This window comes from Ursus arctos, unplaced genomic scaffold (assembly GCF_023065955.2).
Source record: "Ursus arctos isolate Adak ecotype North America unplaced genomic scaffold, UrsArc2.0 scaffold_12, whole genome shotgun sequence".
NCBI lineage: Eukaryota > Metazoa > Chordata > Mammalia > Carnivora > Ursidae > Ursus > Ursus arctos.
The window spans coordinates 36,283,876-36,302,223 of record NW_026622786.1 but is presented as its reverse complement, the minus strand read 5'-3'; the positions used below and the strand labels follow the sequence as shown (position 1 = coordinate 36,302,223).

Here is an 18,348-nt window from a genome sequence, read left to right as displayed (position 1 = left end):
TAGAGAGAAAAAGGCCCCACCTGTGGAGTCTGGTAAACGAAACCCTCTCGAGGCAGGCGCGGCAGGCCATGGCACAGGCGGGGCAGGCCAAGCAGGGGTGAGGAGCAGAAGCACTGGCATCAGCGGCACCTGAGTCAGACCGAGGCTCGTCACACTCAGCAACGGCTCCCCCTGGCACACTGCCGATGCAGCCAGAGCCTTTCCCTTTCTCTAGAAAAATGGCACCATAACTACAATGACTGTATGGGATTGCCGAAGGATTAAATTAAAGCACTGTTTACAAAGTCATTAGCAAGATGCTTAGCACAGAGGAAGTAATAAATGGCAGACCGTACTTTCCAAGAAAGTTAGGTAACTCAAAATTTCTTTTAAAAAGTCAATGGAATATACAACTGGCATTCCAGAAGTTTAACTGTTCATGCTCTGACACCTTCATTTAACAAGGAGTGATGACAAAGTCATCCATCCTATAGCTACCCTAAAATAACTACAGTCTAGGAACGAATTTCTCCCTGCCTGAGAATGGGCCCAGGGCCACAGTGACTAAGCTGAAGGCACTGCCACTTCCTTCTTCTGCTGCTTGGAACAAAGCAGGGAGGCAGGAATGGAGAAGGGAGTGGAGGAGGGAGAGAGAGCAGAGACGACGCGGTGTGGTTGAAGAACACAGAGCATGGCTCCCACAGCAACACCAGACTCAGCAGTCAGAAACTAAGAGCGTTTCCCCCGGGGATCAGGAACAAGGCAAGGCTGCCCACTCTGGCCACTTCTATTCATCATAGGACTGCAAGTCCCAGCCAGGGTAATTAGGCAAGACAAAGATAGAAAAGGCAACCACATGGGAAAAGGAGGAGTAAAATTGTGTCTGTTCACAGATGACATGATCTTATACAGAGAAAACCTTAAAGGCTGCACAAAAAAACCTAATAAATGAATTCAGTAAAGTTGCAGGATACAAAATAAACATACAAAAACCAGTTACATTTCTATACACTGACAATGAGCCATTCAAACAGGAAGTTAAGAAAACAATCCCATTTACAATAGCATCAAAAAGAGTAAAACACCGAGAGATAAACTTAACCAAAGAGGCAAAAGACTTACACACTGAAAACTATAAGACATCAGTGAAAGAAATTAAAAGAGACAGAAATAAATGGAAAGACATGCTACGTTAGTGGGTAGGAAGATTCAATTCTGTCAAAATGTCCATACTAGTCAAAGTGATTTAAAGATTCAGAACTAGCCCTATCAAAATCTCAATAGCACTTTTTTAAAAAATCCTAAAATGCATATAGAACACAAAGGATCCCAAACGGCCAAAGCAATCTTAAGAAAGAAGAACAAATTCAGAGGCTACCTATTTCCTGATTTCAAAACATATTACAAAGCTACAGTAATTAAAACAATGTGGTACTGGCAAAAAGACAGAGATAGAGACCAACAGAACCGAATAGAGAGCCCAGAAACAAATCCATGCGTATACAGTCAACGGATCTTCAAGGGTGCCAAGAATACACAGTGGGGAAAAGACAGTCTCTTCCACAAATGGTCTTGGGGAAACTGGGCATCCACATGCAAAGGAGCGTGCCTGCGTCTGAAGCCTTGCTACCAGCCAGTTACCCTCTCTGTGCCTCAATGTCCTCATCTTTAAAACAGGGATAATGACAGTATCTTCTTCCTAAGACTGTCAGCGGATTTAAATCTGATGTTCCTTTACAGTTATTATCAATAGGGTCTTGGGAAAGTTACTTACCCTCTTTGAGCTTTAATTTTGTCTGCCGTAAAAGGGAGAGAAGCTCTAACTTGTTGGGTTATTGAGTCATTAGGACAAAATGAATAAAGTAGCCAATGTAAAGACCTCAGCCCATCTCCAAGTCCAGAGGAGTCAGGAGATTCCAGTAAACTTCAAGGCAAGCTTGTTCCCAATAGGCCGAGAAGTGGGGCGTCTCAACAGAGGTTTCTGGGAAAAGGAGACCAGAAGAGGGAATCCCTCCCTCAGACTAGGTGGGTCCCCAGCATAACAACTCCAAAGACAAGGCTCTCTCTCCTCTACGACCCTGTCCAGAGTCATGAACTGGTGTTTTGCACTACCACTGAAAACATTTAGATGAATATGTGTTAGAGGAGTTTAGCCAGCTGGGTTGAAACATTCTAATTATACTACCACGCTTGTACTAGGCCACTCTGTCTGAATCCTAGAATAATCCATCAAAACACATTCCTTGACATACCACTGAACAGTGGTCCAAGTGAGTTCCAATCTCTTTTCCCGTTGGATCCCACGGTGAGACGGGCAGTGTAGCATTCTCTACGTTACAGAGAAGAAAACTAAAAAGCGGACAGCCTGGTTCACTCTCACCAGCGCTGATCCTTCCGGCCCAGGGCTCTGGGGCCACACTGACCACTGGAACCCTTTTTCGGTACTTAATTCTATGCCCCCACGAGAAATGAAATATGCAGATTTGTTCTCCATAATGACATCAATGCCTTTTGCAAGCACTTACTGATTCCAGAAGAAATATAATATGATTATGCTAAATGTCAATAAAATTTGTCAGCGTATCTCTACTTAGCAATTTTGACAAAAGTTTCTGGGAAAAAGTTCATATAATCCAATGAAAACGACAGAATAAAACTCTAAATACATCACAGAAAATAGCAATGCTGTCACAGTTTGCCTGCTTCAGAGAAAGTTCAGAAGAACAAGCAACTGGGGTTTACCTCTAGGGCACTGAACAACAGGACTTACGAAAGGCCTTCTCCTAAAGCATTTTACTTTCCCCATCAACTCAACAGTCTACCAGTTGAACTAGACTACAGAATTCAATGACCTGACTGAAGAAATTAGACTGGAAATTAACTGAGAAAGACTAGTAATGACCTAGCCTTGCCGACATTCCTTTTCTTTTCCCTCTGCTGGATATTCATGGACTTTGCATACGTGACGAGTTCCAAATACGTAATGGGTGAGTTCCACTGGTCCTGTCCTGGTGAATGCTATCCCGCCGTGGGTCCCTCTCATCCCTGTCTGGTTAACATGTCGTCAGTGTTCATTCTATGCAGGAGAGATAGAGATGTGCAAACACTTTAAAGATGTAAAATGCCCTCCGGAAGCTCGTAATCCAGAGCAGTGGGTGATCGAGCCAGGCCAATCCTCCAGACACCCTGCCCCAGGACATCTCACGATAGCTGCACACATTTGTGTTAGACACGGCCGGGGGTGCTATTGGCATCTGCTGGCTGGAGGCCAGGGGTGCTGCTACACATGCTACCCCCACCACCGAGAATGACACAGCCCCAAATGTCAGTGGTGCCAAGCTTGAGAAAGCCTGACCTAAAGGGTCAGATGACAAATCAAAGTGTCATACTGCTGCGAGGTGGCTATGGTGTGAGCTATGAGAGAGACAAAAGTGAAGTGCTATCAGACTGATGTGTAAACAGGTGACGGAAACTCAGTGTTGGCAAGAGTGCAGGGGAAATGGCATCCGCAGACCACGGGGTGAGAAGGTGAAGTGACAGAGCTTGTGGAGAGTGCCACGGGGCAAGATGCATCAAAAGCTGTAAAAATGTTTATATGTTATGTCTGTCTTTGCTTTCTTTCCATTCCTATCTTCCCTTCTCTTCCTCTGCCTTCTCTTTTCTTCCCACCCCAGGACTGAGGGGTCAGCTCGGGAGTGAGAAGGCAGTATGATGAGAGGCAGTGCAGGGAGATGCACCGAGACCTGGGCTGTGGTCGGGGAGCCACAGAGCCTGGGGCTGCTGATGAAGCTGGGAGAGGCCTGGATGGGCAGGCCTGGCAGCTGAGGACAAGAGGCAGTGTCAGAGTCGGGCACAGGGGAGGCAGGATGGCCTTCGTGGTTGGGAGATGGGCTAGCGTGTGCAGAACAGTGTAAAAATAAGAATATAAGTAAAAATACTGAAGACAATGGGCTACAAGCTTCCTACTGCCAGAGACGATATGTACAAAGATATAAAGGGGTGAGAACAGAAAGATCCTTGGGTGTTGGACTGGACTTGGAGGTATTTGTTATGAATTCATGATTTTATAATACATGGCCTAATGCAGAAAAGTTTATGAACACATACGTGTGTGTGTGTGTATAATTTCCTACCTCGGTCCGCTGAGAGGTCTAAAGCAATGACACTCCAGAAGCAATGGGCACATCCAACTTCCATATCTTTATAATATCATTCTTTACCAAAAGGGAGACTGACTAGGTGAAGGAAAGTCAACACAAGCCTGAAATATCTTGTGTGGCCAGAAAATTTTTAGTTGTTCAATGAGGGACACCTGCGTGGCCCCAATCGGTTAAGCACCTGCCTTCGCTTCAGGTCATGATCTCAGGGTCCTGGGATCGAACCTCATACTGGGCTCCCTGCTCAGCGGGAAGTCCGCTTGTCCCTCTCCCTCTGCTCCTCCCCCTGCTCCTGCGCGCTCTCTGTCTCTCTCTCAAATAAATAAGATTAAAAAATTTTTAAATGCTCAATGAATAATGGGGACCTCAAAAGGACACAGGAGCCAGCTTAGAGGGACTTCCGCTGGCCAAATGAGGACAATTTGAGCATCAAAATAAATAATAACAGTAACAGATTTCAACATTTTGGATACAAAAGGAATCCATCAATACTTCCTAATAGAAATGAATGAACACACGAGGGAGAAAGTTAGTTCTCCCTTAGAGTATAATGCCGATGAGTAAACACAGAAGGAGTGATGGAAATAAAGAATCGCCATGTGGCAAACTTCACAGACGTGGCTGATTCAGGCAGAAGTCATCAATGAATGGTGACAGGTGGAGGTTATTGGAGGAACGGGCTATTAACATAACCTCAGAGTACTTCCCCACAAACACCAACAAATTTCAAAGGGAAAAAATGGTGATTTTAAGGTGAGGGGATCTGCAGACACCAACACAACCAGGTGCTCAAGGCCTATATTCCAGTGGTAGGACAGTTTGACATGGTGCATCTTCTAATGCCATGTGCCAAGAAGAGCAGAGGACCACCAAAGACACGTGACCTGAGTCTGGTTCTGAAGCAACACCTGTTAGACCCAGACGGAGAATCCGCCTACCAAGTGTGAGACCTGTAACAGGGGCAAGGAGCTCAGGAAGAGAGTAAGTCGGAGGAACTATTCCTGAAGAGACATGACAAAGGTAACTCGGATGCTAGATAAAGCAAGAAAAGACACCTGGGGGAATGACTGATGAACTAGGAATGGGTTCTATAGACTGGATGGTAGAGAGCTGCACCAACGTCAATTTCCTGAACTGCTGGTACAATGATTAATTGTGTGTGTCAGCCTGACTGGGTTAAGGGATGCACGGAGAGCCAGCAAATTCTCTGGGCGTGTCCCTGAGGGTGTTTCCGGAAGAGATTAGCATTTGAACCGGTAAACTAAGTAAAGAACATCCCTCACCCTCTGAGTGGGTGTCATCTTCCACTGAGAGCCTGACTAGAACAAAAAAGTGGAAGAAGGTCGAATTTGCCCTGTTGCTTGAACTGGGACATACATCTTCTTCTGTCCTTGGACATCAGTGCTTCCGGTTCTCAGGCCTTCAGACTCAGACTGAAAGACATGACCAGCTTTCCTGGTTCTCCAGCTTACAGATGGCACATTATGAGACTTCCTGGCCTCCGTGACCCTGTGAGCCAATTCCTATAATAAGCATCCTCACATATATCTTTATATAGAGATATCTATCTATCTATCTATCTATATCTCCTATTGGTTCTGTTTCTTTGGAGAACCCTGACTAATCCAAATGCCATGGGGATACAAAAAAAAAGGTCATACTTATTTTCAGTTTAGTCCAGGGAAAGGGCCCCCATTCAAAGGACTAACCTATTAAAAATCAACCAGGGCAGGAGGCAAATGAGTCAGTAAGTTCTATATCTGAACTCTTGTTTTGGTCTTCAACAGCTAGTTACCCGCAAGAGCTTAACTTTGGATTTCTTTAGTTCTCCTTGGGGAACGAATGCCTCGGACTGACTCCACTGTTTACCTTTGACTTATATGGTCTGAGTCTAGCTGGGGGCAGCTCCAGAATTTTTTTTGTTGTTTAAAGATTTTTATTCATTTGAGATAGAGCACGAGCGGGGAGGAGGGGCAGAGGGAGAGGGAGAAGCAGGGTCCCCACTGAGCAGGGAGCCCGATGTAGGACTCGATCCCAGGACCCTGGGATCACGACCTGAGCCGAAGGCAGACGCTTAACTGACTGAGCCACCCAGGTGCCCCCAGCTTCAGAATTTCTTTAGAGGAGGAGCCTTGGGGCAGCCTATCTGTAAGGGGAGACCAGGGAAATCTTAAAGCTTCATTCACAAAGCAAGCATACTGCTTCTGTTAGACTGCATGTCTGTTTGGAGGGCCTTTGGACAAACTGGTGGCATTTATGGAGGAGCTAGAGTGCCCTCCAACCCAGCCCTGCCACCAGCCAAGCCATCCCTGATGATACCACAGAATCTACATGGGGCTAAGTTAAGGCCAGGGCTGGCAGCACCTCCAGCCTAATGTCCCAGAGAACAATCAAGACGCAGGACTAGTTGATGAGTAAGTAGGGGGGCTGACTAACATCCTTAGGAAGGGGTGGAGCTGTCTGTACTGGCAGGTTGTTTTTCAGAGTGACACCCAGTCAGGCCCAGCCTAAGGTGTATGAATGATTCACATCTGAGGAGGGGAGGCAAGGTCCATGGGAGCTGGGTGATGTCAGCGGTCAAGGCAAGGGAGAAGTTCAAGGCAAGTGGCAGACAGGACAGGAGGATAGGGCTCAGGTACTGCAAAGGCGGGGTCAGCAGATGAAGAGGGAAGAGAAATAAGGAGAAGGACATCAGCCTGGGGAGCGAAGAGGGCTACGTAGGGGCAACCCAGGAAATCAGAAGCTTCCTCTTGTTGGGCACTATTCTCCTGGCTTACCAGGCAGGGCAGAGAACAACACAACTTTCAGACTCAATTAAATAATTAGCTTAATTGTTTGCAGCATGGAAATGCACTGAGTTGGTTTAGGGCTTTGCAGAGTGAACCTTAAAGACCCAAGTTAGCAAGAAGGCACAGGCCAGCGAGGGTGGCATCAGGCAGCCCAACTCAATATCCAGCAGTTGCATGACCACTCTTCTGACTCACTGGCTGGCCAGCCAGCTCTGTGTTTCTGTCCAGCAAGCACTGAGAGGAGCAGACAGTACAGGTGTTTCCACGAGGGAATTACAGTTTCTTCAGAACTTGGCCCTGCACCTTAGATCACACAGTGTTAGGTCATCTCAGTCCTGAAACTTCTGTTCCTCGTGTATTTCCCATATAGCAATTTTGCAACCTCTGGCAGGATTTCCTCCCTGAAGTCCCCTTCAACACAAGAGGGCAGGAGAGAGTGGTGTGGAGGGACCGCAGCTTAGCACACCCAACACTCACACGGAGACCCGACCACCCCCATGCAGCCTGCCTGGGGTGCCCCACAACGTTTATGGAGGCCTCACTGGGTGCAAAGCTCTTTCACACAGATGACTCCATGGCACCCAACAATACATGCACACAGGTAGAAAAGGAATTATCATCCCCGTTATATAAATGGGGAAATGAATTCAAGGACAACAAGTGATTTATTCAAAGTCACAAGAACTCACAAAGGTGGGACTGGGACTAGAACCCAGACCCCTATACTCCGCCTGCCTCTCTAACTCAGCATTGTAAAAGCACAGTCTCAGGGCTTCTGCGAACAGGGCTGCACCCCTCACCCCCAACTCGCCCAACCACGGCGGGACTAAGTTCCGGGGGACTCCTCCACGTCCATGCGGAATCCAGGATGAGGAACAAAGGACCGGCAAGGCCGAAGAGGAGGCTCCGTACCTGCAAGACGAATGATGGAGGGAAGAGCAATAGGACCAGGAAGCCGGGGAGAGCAAGCAAGGAAAGTATGTGGACACCTCTAAGTCACCTACGCCTTGGGGATCTACGTTCGCACCCTCGCCACAACGCTGCTTACAGAAATATCAATATTTTAATATTTCTCTTGGAGGAAACGCTGGCAACCAGCATTTAAGGAGTACTTCCTGTGTATCAGAGACTCTGCTAAGTGCTTTCTCTTCGAATCTTGGGAGGTGGATATAATCTTCATTTTTACAGACAAGGAAATTGAGGCTTGGAGAAGTGAAGCAAGTATCCAAGGTCACAAAGCCTGGTCCGGAACAAAGGCTGACCTGACTCCGCGCTGTTCCTTACACCGTATTAATAGGGCCTTGGGCCCGGGCTCTACCATTTAGAGGCTTGCAATCAGACTTAACCACTCTGTTGGGTATAATCACAGGCCAGAAAGCATTCTGAACTAAGGCAACTCTAAAGAGAATGGCTAATAGGTAATTTGAGTTACAGTAATTTCCATTTGAGTTACAACGATTCCCCTGGCCCCAGCCCAAAGAAATAAGAGGTTGGACTTAAGTTATGGTGCATTTCTGCCCCGCATCAAAAAAATGGAGAACTTGGGGGAGAGGCAGCCCGCCTTGGGTATGTATGTATGACTTTGAGAGGGTGTCTTGGTTGCTGCCTGGCTACAATGCCGTGTGTGCATTAGTCCCCCTAAGTGTGTGTGTTTTGGAAAAATGAGGGAAAGCATGAACATGCTGTAGACTCTCAAATGGGCTGAGGAACGTACACAAAAAAGAAGCACATGTCTTACTGTTCTCATTTCAGTCTTCATTTATAGAAAACATATGCAGATCTGTTCTATCAAACATCCTGTACAACAACCAGATCCCTAAAATAGATCTGATCTGATAAAAAGAGGCTGGTAGTTGGTTTACACATTTGTCAGATTTAGGAAAGAGGATGTGTCATTTATAGTTAAATCAAAGCTAAAAGGTTTGGAATGCTAATGATAACAAAGAAAATAAGAAAAATGTGCCCAAATGATCTACTTTCCTAGTGACAATATCAGTTATGTCCAGATGGTTAAATGGCCAGCTGCAACATGTCCTAGTACATGATACCAGGTCCACACAGTCTCAAGGCATAAGAGACAACTCTGGAAGCTTATCTCAAGTACAGAAACCTCACTGGCAGGATTTGTTTGCTACTCTTTTTAGAATGGTCTAGTTTGTTTAGACAAGTATGATGTTAACAGAGCCAAGGTTGTATGTTTCTAACTGTATGACTTCCAGTTGAAAAAAAAGGAAAATTCTATTCGCTGGACCCAAACCACACAAAATGGGATTCAAAGTCTCAGGGGAAGCAGGGTTCGCAACTACGGATAGATAGTTCCCCGGAAAATCTAACTCCTCTCCTCGGCAACAGAAAAGTCCGTGCATTAATGAAATGTCATTCAGGGTATGGACTGATAACCTATTGGTAAAGAAGGGATCATCTGTCTGTAACTGCCATTTACTTTATTCTCCAACTTATAAAACCAAACAAGTAGGTACCGTGAGGAGCTAAGCGGCCCTTAACTTCTAAAGTAACATTCCAAGACCAGGTAATACTCTGGGCAGCAAAGGGGTGAGGAGGAATATGCATTGCAAGGCCAATAACAAATTACGCGGACGCATTTCGTAGAAATTAGTTGAAAATTGCTTTTGAGGGCTGTTTTAATGACTACCTTAATAAGACTAAATTGTTTCCAATATTCGCCGTCACTACTCAAATTACAAGTTGAGAAACTTCTAAGCAATTTTGGGTAGTCGCAACTTGCTGCTGGAAAGCAATAAAGTAACACTGCTACCGAACAAAGCACTTTTGTCTGCCGTTGGTGGGGGGGATCGCTAGGACCTTCGCTTACTCACAAAGCACCACCCCCCACGGTGTTACCAGTTAGTTAATAATAACTATTTCCGGAATCTTTATGCCTTGCAGACTTCCAGCTTTTCCCGGACACACCACGTACCGGGCGTAACTGGAGGTGGAAAAATGTGACATCCCTGGGCTCCACCGGAGCATCTCAGGTCACCATCGACGGCTGCAAGGCCGAGCTTGGAAAAGAGGCACCTGTGCAAAAGCAGAGCGGAGCCTGCGCCGCGCCCTCGGCGTCCTGCCCCCCAGCCCACAGCACGCACGAGGCAACGCCGATTTTGCATCCCGGCTCCTTCTCCAAAAAAAAAAAAAACAGCGGGGGCGGGCCATATGCGCCCCCCAAAGAGTCTTGTCCCAGGTGCTTGGAGTGGCTTTGGCGCCCGGCTAGACGTCAGGCAACCCTGAGGAGCCGCGGGCCCGGCCCGGCGGAGGTGCGCCGCAGCCTCCCCAAGCGCGGCCCGGCCGGCCCCCGCTCCGGGAACCCTCCCCGCGCCCGGCGCCCGCACTCACCGCTCACGTTCGCCCGCCGCCGAGCCCGGGAGCGGGGACTCCTGCGGCTGCCGCATGCCCTCGGGGCCGAGCGCGACGAGGCGACCGGGTGCCGGGGTCCGGCCGGGCGCAGGGAGCGGCGGAGGACACGGCGGGCGGGCGGCGGCACGCCTCCTCTCCAGCGGCCTCTGCGGCACGCCCGGAGCCCGAGGAAAGTTTGGCTGAGCGAGGGGTGGCGCCGAGGGGGCGGAGGGGCCGCGTCCCCGCCCTGCCCCGCCCTGCCCCAGGCGTCCGGCAGTTCCCACGGGAGAGCGCCCCCCACCGGCTAGGCGCCGAGCGGTGCGCCGGGGCGCTCCTGCAGATGCCATCCTGCCCGGACTGGTCCCCAGGAGCGTGGCCGGCCTGGAGGAGGAGACGGCACCCACTAAAGGACGGCGAGCACCCACGGGGCTTACAGAGCCATACCTCGGAGCGCGGTATTAACGCGCTGTCCCTCTCTCCTCACTCTCCTGGGAGAGCTTTGTTTGAAGTGGCTGCGGGTCAGTGCAGCCCACACTCACCCTCCCAGGGGAGGCAGGCTCACTGCCAGGCCAAACGCTTGCTCTAAAACTTGAACCCTAAAGCTTCTCGAGGGTGAGGCAGCCCCCAGCGGCCCACGATGTTCACGTACTTCTGACCTGGAGCCTTTCCTGGGCACCTTTTTGTTGAAACAGGTAATTTTAAAAAAACAAAGTTCTTGAAAGAGGCTTCTTAACCTCCTGGGGTAAACAGTCCTGGATACTTTGTTTTTCAAAGCTGAAATATAAAGCCTCCACTGACCCACCTTTGGTAAAGAAAGATGCAAAGTGAAACAATGTCCTCAAGACTTTGTACTCTTTGAACTGTGCAAAGCAAAATGAAGTCACAGATGTGGTAAAAGTGTGGGCCTTTCTGGTAACTTCACAGAGAGAAACACTGCGAGATGAGGTTCTTCCCACTCATGCTTCAAAACCTAGGGAAACGCTGAGAGCCTGTGCCCACCTGTCTTCCTGTAGCCCTTGGCCATTCATTCGACATTGATATTGGGACCCCCTGTATGTCAACTAGGAACCATATCCCAGGACACAGACTGCATGATAACCTGTCTCCTACCATCCAAGAAATGCTGCTTTCTTTGAAGATGATACTTTAATAACGTTTCCTTCCTTATGTGATGGACCTCATCCCAGAGGGCATGACATCCTGCTACACCTCCAGCTTTCACGGGGATATGGCTACATTTTGAGTGACATGTGCAAATTATTGTTGCTTCACCTGGGTGTTCAGAAAATTCCTGTGGTGTCCTACAGATGAAGGGTATAGGGAGGGCTACAACTTGCAGAGCTAGTGCTAAAGAAAGATCATGTTTACTGGAACAAGGAAAAACGTGGCAGATGATATATGAGAACAAGGTCAGGGGAGTGAACAGCTCAACTCCAACAGCACAGTGTTGAAAGGGCAGCTGGGCGAACGCAGAAATTCACAACCAGTAGCACTTAGCCAACGCTAACGTGTAGTATGTTGAGTCCGTTGCTGTAACCGTGAATGGGCAACTGTAAACACTGGTGAAAGCCTTCTTTTGTTGGAAATTTTTTCCAGGTTCCAAACAACTTATTAGCAAAGGCACTGGGGAAGCATATTGTGTTGTAACTTGGGAACCTCCTGAACGTGAGCACTGCAAAAGAGAACAGGGATTCTGTAAAGCCGGATGTGACTACCTTTAATATATTAGTCCCAAACAAAGGAGAAAGGAGAAGGGAAGATGGCGAGCTGGGCTGTGAAAGGAAACAGACATTCTAGCTAGATGATTTTTTTTAACTAATGTGGGTCAGATCTGAGGGGAAGGCAAGAAAGTGAGCCAGAAAAGAACTGTAGAGGGAAAGAGGCAGGGAGAACATCTGGCTTAAAGACCGATGGGCAGGGAAGGACAAAAGGGACAAGAGGCAAAGCACAAGTAAAAAGAAAGATGTGGCCCCAAATTCTCATTTTTGGAAAGAAGCTTCTGGTGGGATTATCCACCAGAACCTTCTTTAAGTCCTGGTAGGGTCTGTGGTGTCTCACCTCTCTACCAAAATGTTTTTATTAGCAAAACTAAAGTTAACATGAAAAATGACAAACACCTCGGCTGAGGGTATACTTTGCCTTAAAGATCACTGGCTAGAAAATCATTCAAAACTTTTTCAACAAACATTTGCTGATCAGCTTCCTGTGTCCTGAGGGTTATGTTTTGTGTTCCTGGAGATACAAAACTTTATAACATTGTTTCTATAAAGGGGAAGAAAGGGGCATTCCAGGGTGCTTGATGGAAAGGAATTGTGATGGCTGAAGGAGCAATTATAGCCTTGGAGAAACTGTGTCCACCAGGGTGTACTTGGCGGGGAATAAAGGCTGCAAAATAAATACATAAACAAATAAAACTAAAACCCAGCTTGTCACCTACTACAGTGAGAAGCAACGTAGAACTCAGGCAAGACTTCTCTTCCTCTCAGGATTTATGGAAAGAGGCTCATGTTCCTCTGTCCCCTACTTGGTTTGGACTTCTGCTTACATGAGCAGAAATTCATAGACTTCTTGTTCTCAACTTTGGGAAGTCTGAGCTGAATCTCTGTTAAATTTTTGCTCCTCTGTACTAATTAGCAATGAAGATGCCTACAGCAGATGAATAGTGTGCGAAAGTGGAAGGGCATGAGGGATGGAAGTGGTACCTGAAGTAACAGTTAGCTAGAAGGTTCTGAGGGAAGACTGAGCAAAAGGTTAACTGTGCAGAACCCAAAGGAAAAGAGAGATGGCATAAGCAAGGTGATAGCCCCATAGAGTACCTCTCAATTGCGCGTAACTTGAAGTGGAAAGCAACAGAAAGTCACAGAAATAGTCAACAAATACCAAAAAAATCAAACTCAAGCTCATTTAAACTGGGCAAACCACCTCATATGATGTATGTGAATCATTCAAAAATACTTCTTAGATACTCTTCCTATCACTAATTAATTTCTGTGTATTTTTATGCTTTAGAAAAGAGTAACCAATTTTGAAAACAAAAGTCATGATGAGAATCTTGTTGTAACAAAAATGAAAATACATTATAAAAGCATTGCAACTAGGGTGCCCCTGGACTCAGATTTGAGCCTGTCATCCAGGCATAATTCACTTGCAAAAGCAGCCTAGTTCAGTTGATTAGATTATATGGTGAATTTAATTAATAATTAAAACAATATGACACTAATACAAAACTAGAAAGACGAAACATTAGACTAGAATAGCTATCCCATATACAAATCACAAGTATAAAAAATGTTTATATTTGAAGAAAATCTGACTTCCTACATCAGTAGGAAAGGGAAGGCCTATTCAGTCAGTTGCCCTGCTACAATTCATTAACCTTTGAGGAGAAATAAGGTTAGACAGTTATCAAAACAATTCTCATATGCATGAAAGAGGTAGTTTGTTAAAAAGGAGAAAGAACCCTAAAACAATCAGAAGCAAATAAAGATTAATATTTATTTGATTAAAAGTTTGTAAAAAATAAAAATGAAGTCTGAGATGAACTTTTTGAAACATAAGAGCAAGGGAAGAAGTCACAGAAGAAGTTATTAACTAAACTGACTGCATGTAAATTAGATACTCCCACACATAGTAAAAATAGTCCCATAAATTTAAATTTAAAAATCACACTAAAAACTAGGGGAAAAACCATTTGCAACATATGATAGATGAAAGATTAACATCCTTCCTACATCAGCTATTGAGAAGCATGTAGAAAACTAAAAGATTAACATCCAAACAAAAATAAGGCAAGTATATGGGCAACTGGAAAAGAAGAAATGCAAATGACCAAAAATATATGAAGATAAATTTCAACTGATCTAATAGTAAAACAAGTATAAATGAAAATGGGAGACAACTTGTCACCTATCCAATGGCAAAGGTTTTTGATTAAAAAGATTCCCAATATGAACTAAGGTGTAAGGGGAATGGGTTAACTTTGTGTGGTATGGGTGGGGATACAAATTGGGAAAACTTTTCTGGGGGACAATTTGCAATAGACTATATTCCATTCATTCTCAGGAATACAGTTTTCTCACATTTTAACACCTCTAAATTGAGATGTGTTTTATGATCACTGTCCGCCAGGCAGCACTTAGGATTCGACTGTCCCTGGCTGCCTATATGCACCAGATTTTAAAGACTGGGTGTCAGCTGTTGGAAGAAATCCCAGAGCAAAGAGTGAGCACATTTTTAATATATGCTGCACCCAAATGCTTCTGATGCATTCAGGCCGAGGACCACACAGAGTCAAAAAGTGACTCCAAAGAATGAGGAAGTTCAGGAATGAATACCTAGCCAGGGTTTTTGCTTCTTCTTTCTGGATACATAAGAATAAAATATAAGCTAATTGTCTTTTGAAATAAGTACAGAAAACTCAATAATTATCAAGTAAAAGCTATAGTGATAAGAAAGCATTGTGTTTAATTGGCATCATTTTCCTTTTTGGTATCACATAAAATAATGGTGCACATTACAATTTATGAAACCTTGGGTATGGTGAACTGTGATATACCATTTGTTCATACCATTTGACCCAGCAAATTCATATCCAGAAAGTTATCCTAATGACACCATTGGAGGCGTGTAAAAATGTTAATACAAATATAAACATTTATGTATTTATACAACTGAAATGTTAAAAACCACCTAGAAGTCTAACCTGAAAGCCCAATAGGAAATTGATCAAATAAATTATCATACATCCATAGGACTGAATGGTCTCCAGCCTTAATAATGATATTCTCAAAGAATATATAATGGCATAGGAAGACACTTATCATTTCATATTAAATTTTTTCAGTGTGTCTCTTTTATTTGAATTTTCTTATTTTTGTTTTATTTAAGCAAAATTCGCATAACATGAAATGAAGCATTTTAAAGTGAATAAATAATTCAGTGTCATTTAGGACATTCACAATGCTTCTACGTCCCCAAACATGCCTGTCAGCCCAAAAGGAAACCCCATACGCATTGTATTTCATATTAAATTTTTATAAAAAGTAGAATATAAAACTATTTAACTAAATCTGTTCTTTCTTTTGAAAACGTGTTTGCCTACGTAGAAGAAAAACTACCACAAATAAATACCCCTATATGTTAACTGTAGATATTATGGGCAGGCCAGATTATGCCCATTTTTATTTTTTATATACTTTGCTATATTTTCAAAATTTTCTGCCATGAACATGTATAATATTTGTGACTCAAATTTCCTAAAAATAATATTTGAAGTGGTAAATTCTTATAAATAAATAGTCATGTGGAACGTATGCTTTTTCAAACATAAATAACTATAAATAAGAAAAGCATATCGCCAAATTGAGATGTGAGGGTTTGTTCAATTTTATATGGTCCAAGAAACCAGAATCTAAGGGTAAAGAATTAGCTTCTTGTTTTATTCATTTTCAGCTTGACTCATTTTTGTGGGGATTCCCTGGAATGCTGATTGCTCACACCTCTGAGCTTGGCTAGTGAGCTACCACAGGCAAACACCGCACTTCTCAAAGGAAAGGTCCCAAGCAAAAGCTAGGAAGCTAGCATTGTAATTGGAAGTCCTTTACCAAAATCCTTTACAATGAGCCTTGGAGACCAAGGGATGGAAAATGGTCATCTACTACCACCAGGGAAAAGCACGCTTTATTCACTCAAGATAACCACGCCCTAAATCTCTCCTCCCACAAGCAGCCTTCATTTTAGCGACCCCTTCACTCTCTTTACAGTTATGATGAAATTGCATTTGGAGATAATAATGGAGGTCTTCTTTGACTACTTTTCCTTATTGCCCCTCTGACCCCTGAGCACTCATTGTTCCTCAGAGCATTTAATAAAGGAGAACACAAAACAACATGTTTTTCAGAGAAAAACCGGAAAGAATAAAAGAAATCAGTTCTTAGCTCCTCGGTTCCTGAGTAGATTTCCTTAAACTCACAGCAGAAAAACTAAACACCAAGGTTTGTGATTTGTAAAAGATGGGTTCTCTTGAGTTTCAAAGAGCTACATGCTGAAAGAAGGTTAACATAAACTCCCCCCCCCCCAGAAACAATCAACTAGAAGAAAACAGATGGGAGAACCAGACCACCCTCCCTGAAGACAAGATAAGATATCCTGACTGGGGAGAAGAATTTGAGCTGGAGGAGAAGCAATACTGATAGCCCCGTTTCTGACCCCTCACCCCTCCTCAGGCTACGTTGTTATAGAAAATAGATCCCCCCTTAAGTTAGCAACCCAGGGGTAATGTGGCAGATTGTATTAATTAAACATATAAGCTGCCCCTCCCTGGGGGAGAATTATAATTATACCTCTACTTATCCATTTGACTTGCTTTGGCCAATAAAGTGTGAGCTGTACTAGCCAGCAGAAAGTTCTCTGTGTTCTCTCTTCCCCTGCCCTGGCATCAGCAGTGTCCCAGGGAGACGCAGCTCCATCTCTCTGGATCCCGGAGGAAAGAGGGCATGGAGCAGCACCATGGCTGACCTGAATGACACCCAAGGAAGAAGTAGACCTTAGTCTTTCTAAGCTGCTGAGGTTTGGGGGTGGAGGGGGTATTCGTCACCGCAGCATAACAAGCCTATCCTGACCGACACAAATACAGAGTACTACGCCCTGCCCTGCGTCCATCTGAGACTTGGATAGGAACCATTCCTACACACGCGCTCCATGCCACTGTGAGAGGGGAACAGCGATACTGGAGTGGTGACATGGCATAGCTAAACACGGGAGGAACTGAATCCACTCTCTCTGAGTTTTCCGGGGCCCCCAGTTTGATGCAGACCAGCACTGAAGTCAGTTCCTTGCAGAAAAGTACCTAAAGGGAAATACTGGCAGCGGATGCAGCAGGGACAGACGTCAGTGTGATCAGGAGGGGGGATCACTTCTCAAAAGATGTAGTGAAGCAGGTTCTCATTACCCACCCGCTCCATCCCAACACCTGAACACTGCAAAGTCCATTCGGAACTTAGATCCCACAACAGGGAAAGAAATGAGAGGGACAGAAGCCTACGTACAAATTTCAAATGACCAAAGCCACTGAATTGGCCTGAGTTTACCTGGAAAGTAACATGATTCAGTTCTGTCAGTGATAGAAATAGGAGGGTCAAGATAGAATTTAGATTCACTTTTAGAAAAATAATTATATGTTTTCCTGCAAAGTTTGCAGCCTGAGAAATGTGTATACACTACACAGGGATACTTTAAGAGGGTATCGTGGAGGCTGCATATATTCAACAATGTGGGGTGCTGAGGGTCCAGTCAGACAAGGCTGAAGCCCTGTGAGGACAATGATAACGCCTTGTGTAGTAGGCTAACTTCTCCCAAACCTGGTACTCAAGCTATGACTAGACACTTGCCTTGCCTGAGGCAGGCACCAAGAACTTGCTAATAGCAACACTTTCAGCTGCACAAATATTTATTCTGGTAAACCTGATAAAGAAAAAGGAAATAGTTGTAAATAAATTTTGTTAGAATTTTCTGCATTCTAGGCACTAAACTTTTTTCCTTGTTTTGCAAAAGAAAGCTGTAATATGACATTAACATTCTCATATCTGGGATTGATTTTTTTCAGTTGGATTTGATAAATGCCAGCCAGATTAATATTTAATGTTCTTGTATAATTTGAATGATAACACAGTTGACTAAGACATGAATGCACTATAAAAACAATCTGAGCTGTTAACCTTTAGTCCATTTGAAATAGAGGATTGATTCATTTAAAATGGAAGATCAACAGCTAAGAAGTTTTGAGTCTTCTTTTTAATGTAATAAAGTTTGAAACTAGAAATATAATATAGAATACAATATAAGCTATAGTATAAAATAAAATAGGATTTTGCAATTTTATGAAAGAAGCACTTTATAATAATTGTATAATGTCATTTTATACTTGGCTTTTCAATCATTAATAAATATTTTACTTACAAAGAAGAAAATGTCATGATAAATTATTTTGCTATAATAGAAGATTTTCTAGGAGGCTTAAATCTTAACTTTTTTATTACTGGGCTATGATTTACTTTCATTATATTGTATTG

The 18,348-nt window shown here is 44.4% G+C and overlaps 1 protein-coding gene across 2 annotated transcripts in view; it reads right to left on the bottom strand.

Moving 5' to 3' along the window:
* The window catches only part of LPAR3 (lysophosphatidic acid receptor 3), a 74,698-nt gene extending 64,318 nt beyond the window's left edge, over positions 1 to 10,380 (bottom strand). Inside the window, exon 1 of one of the 2 annotated variants that reach the window (XM_044383942.3) lies at positions 10,280 to 10,380. The gene's annotated coding sequence lies outside the window, so the exon portion shown is untranslated. Of the gene's footprint in view, positions 1 to 9,863; positions 9,987 to 10,279 lie in introns of those variants that run through there. The other variant, XM_057310521.1, reaches the window with a different exon arrangement.
* Positions 10,381 to 18,348: the final 7,968 nt, after the last annotated feature.